The 4,313-nt window shown below is 35.0% G+C and overlaps 1 non-coding gene across 1 annotated transcript; it reads left to right on the forward strand.

Moving 5' to 3' along the window:
- Positions 1-225: 225 nt before the first annotated feature.
- Positions 226-332, forward strand: LOC139845754 (small nucleolar RNA R71). The gene has a single exon (XR_011758512.1). It is a non-coding gene; the product is annotated as a small nucleolar RNA R71 (small nucleolar RNA).
- Positions 333-4,313: the final 3,981 nt, after the last annotated feature.

The following is a 4,313-nucleotide window of genomic DNA, read 5'->3' on the forward strand; positions in this document are numbered from 1 at the left end:
TCATAAGCACATGTACCTGTAGTCTCTGTTCTCTTAAATGAAGCTGAATGGAAAGACTCATGATCCTGATGCCACTCATGAGAGTAAGCAGCTTGCTTTTCAATGATCTCTAGCGCCTCTTCTTCGGTCTTATCCATTAACGTACCACCTGTGGCTTGATCAATAGTCTGACGAGTAGGGATATCACAACCTTTGTAGAAAATTTGGACCTTCTGTAAATCATTCAACCCATGTTGAGGGCATGAGCGTAACAAAGTAGCAAAACGGTCCCAAGCATCAAACAATGTCTCACTGCTCTTTTGTCTGAATTGAGAAATTTCTGCTTGAAGTCTAGCAGCTTGAGACGCAGGGAAAAACTTCGATAAAAACTTATCCTCCAAAGTCTCCCAAGAGGTAATCGTGCCCTCTGGTTGCTTATCTAACCATCTCTTGGCTTCTCCCTTAAGAGTCTAAGGAAAAAGCCTTGTCTTGACTGAAGTATCGGCAACCTCATGCAACTTAAACAAATTGCAAACATCATTAAAATTACGAAGATGCTCGTTAGCATCCTCAGTATCCTTGCCATAAAATCGGCAATCAGAAGAAATCAAATTCAGGATCGGCCCTGTAATTTGAAAAGGCTGAGTGATGTTCGGTTGAGTAATCGAATTGCCTTGGCCCCCTCGTGTGGCCTTCAACTTTTGTGCCATAGTCTGAGGACGAGGTGGTTGTTCTTGGTCCGCCATATCTTCAGTCTCGGAAAGATCTAAGGAGATGTAAGATTCTTCTTCTTCTCTGATTTCAGGTGGTGTATCGGGCACCACAGTCTCAGAACTACTTCCCAATTTAATTATATTAGCACTTGAAGAAAAAGATGAATCCACTGTGGACTGTTGTTCGTGACTTAACGCTCTGAATAACTCTCTTTCGGGTTCTACAAATGGTTGAAGAATCGGAGAATTAGAAGAACGCGTATGTGGCATGCACTACCTGTTACCTGCGAAATCACAACTAACAACTGATTAAACGCACCGATTCAACTAGAGAATAATAAAAAGAAATAATAAACTATAACTAAACTAAACTAAGAACAATTAGAAACAAACTTAATTTTCGACACAATTGTCCCCGGCAGCGGCGCCAAAAACTTGGTGTGTGAAATCGCGTCTATTATTTATAATGGGAAAAACCGGTTTAAAGATTTACTACACACTAACGGGCAGTGTACCCGATCGTGCAATAGTATAAAGTTGGTAAATCCAAGATCGTTCCAAGGACAGTTTAGACGTGAGAATTAAGATTGTAACTAATGAATTAAACTAAGTTAAATCTAGAAAATTGAATTACGAGATAATTTGTTTGGTTGGCTATTTAACGATTAGCCAAAATCAAAGATAGCTTTAATTAATAACAAGATTGAACAATATTTTTGGTGTTTTCAGTTTTAAGCTTTAAAGCAAACAAACGAGTAAAATAAGATAGTTGTAAACAATTAAAAAAAAACGAATGCTTGTCTAGACCTTTTTCACCTAGTATTGGATGCATTTAGATTAAGCCCCAGTTATTATCTAACTTATGTGAATTATCTAGTCGGTTCACCTGGAATTCTCCAGCGCAAACACTTCAATTAAGATTACACGACACGGAATTCCTCGTAGCCTAAGACCTCCTAATTGTGACTAAACAGTTCAACTGAGATGAAGACTCAAATCACAATCACACCAACTCTCGTTGCGCATAATTCACCCCTATTTCGTCTATCCTTTTGAATTCAATTTACTCTCGTCTCCGAGTAAGCAAACAATCAATTAAGACAAACCAATTGTAAATTAATGCACTAAATTAATGAACTCTCGTCCTATCAAACAAGTACACAACCAATTGAATCGAAGAGTCTAGCTTCAATAAGAATGGTTCTTTAATTCAAACATCAAATCATCATAAATTAATCAAACAACTGATAAGTAGCATCCAATACATAGGTTATTAAATCTAGATAAACATTAAAGAACTTAGCCAATAATCATGGCAACAATAAAAATCACAAATAAAGTAATAGAGAAATTCATTGTTTATGACAAGAGATTAACCTAATCAATGATGGAATGCTGAAAGATAAACGAATCGAGACTTGTTTTCAGAATGATTGATACCTTAGAATGACCTTGGAAATCCCCAAAAATCACCTAAGTTCGTCAAAAAGCTGCTGGAATTCGTCTGGATACGATAATGATAAATTAGGGTAATTTTCGGGCTTTAAATCGGTGCAATTCTGAACCCGATTAAGAACCTGCGCGGCGCGCCATTTCCTCGCGCGGCGCGCCATTTAACTGGTGAGCTGAAATCTGCCTTTTAAAAACGCTCGAACTGTATTTTATGTGGAATGGCGCGGTGCGCCATGTTTTGGAGCGGCGCTCCATGTCATTTTTGCTGAAATGAGCTGAAAAACTTAATACAAACACCAAAACTCGAATCGGACCAAACCCTTTCACTCGTTTACATCGAAAATCACCCAAAACCAACAAATAACTTCAAAATTAACCTCCTTGGTCTTGGTACTCAAACTTTTCACAACTTTCACCGAAATAATTCCAAATCGTATCCAAAAGGACCAAAATGTACCCGATATCGCTAAGGAAAATGCGTATAAAATATGCGATATCAAAGACAGAAGAGTTGATGAAGACTACTATGGGATCGAATCTTACGTGGGAGATAGAAGAGTTGATGAAGACTCATTACCCTCATTTGTTTGACCTATACCAGATTCTGAGGACGGAATCTCTTTAAGGGGGTGGATTTGTAACAGACTGAAAACCGAGCTAGTTGTAGGTGGACTATTTTACCCTTAGGGTTTTATTATGTGTTTTATATGCTTTTATTTTAATTATGTGAATAGTGTTATTTTATTATTTGGTTAAGACCAGTTTAACGATTCGGAAATTTCCAATCAAATTTAAACTTAATCTTTACAAGATCTCGACATGATAAGCAAAGTCTGTTATCCTGAGTCTCAAAATTTTAAACTGTTTTCATATATGCATTTAACCTTTGATTACTTTTGACGATTCACGAACAACAACTTATATAAAGATATTTATACAAATATATATGAAATATGTTACAACATAATTAACCAAAATAGGTCAACCCATTTTTAGTTTATTGTAACAATAACAATATATTAATATTTCTATTTATATATTAAAAGTAGGTATATTTATATATTTAGTGTATTAATATACTCTTATAATTAATTATTACACTATATATTTAAATTATAATATATAACACATATTTATATATATCAAGTTTATAAAATAAAACATATGTTCTAGATATATATTAGTTTAATTTAATACTCTATATATAACTAATGATTTATACATATATTTTACAATATATAGTTATTGATATCTATATATTTTATTTGTATATAGATATAATTAATAACATTTACGATACGTTATTTATAAATTGTAATAACTATAAGTTACATTTACACATGATTACAAAATGTGATTTCCTTTATTTAAGACTAAATTGATGGTGCCAACTATCTTCCACTTACACGATCAATTATTACTCTATTATCATATAACACATGTGAATAAGTGTCGGTAATAAGGTTACAAGTTCATGGCTGCGATACTGTTATCAATTGATTGATTATCATTAGTATGTTATTATATTATTTATAATACAATATATGTATTGCATTGTGGAAGATCAATCGACATTCACCACCAACCATCACCCTTTTTCTCTCAAAACTGTTTCCTGTTTCCCTTTCTACAATTGAGGCACAACACCACTTTGAAACTACCATGAGTACACCACGCACAACTTGTGTTTCTTCCTTCTCTCTACGAATTGCACACCCGAGAACAATCATCTTCACCGCCACCTTTTGTCTTTCTTTTCTAAACTATCGATCACAAGCTCATCGAACCCCTCTTGAGTTTGTTGTTTATAGTCGTAAACTACCATCACAAAACCACTTTGAACACTGACTCCTTGTTGCTTGCTACACGATTTTGGTTTCGTGATTGATCAACACAAATCACCCTAACCATCATCAATACTTGAGTAACGGGTACTCATACCCAATTTGTTTCTACTTCTGTTCTGTTCGACTGGTAACAAACACCACCTCCTTGATCAACCACTAGACAACACCATCTTTCTGTTTCAGTTTCGATGACCAAACCAACCCCACAATCATCAAATCATCACCACCTGTGAACTACTACAACGGCTTCTTATTTTTGATCAAACCTACTTATATTGCTACTCGAGACACCCATCAGAACCATCATCGATCATCTTATATT

Source organism: Rutidosis leptorrhynchoides, chromosome 4, assembly GCF_046630445.1.
Source record: "Rutidosis leptorrhynchoides isolate AG116_Rl617_1_P2 chromosome 4, CSIRO_AGI_Rlap_v1, whole genome shotgun sequence".
Taxonomy (NCBI): domain Eukaryota; kingdom Viridiplantae; phylum Streptophyta; class Magnoliopsida; order Asterales; family Asteraceae; genus Rutidosis; species Rutidosis leptorrhynchoides.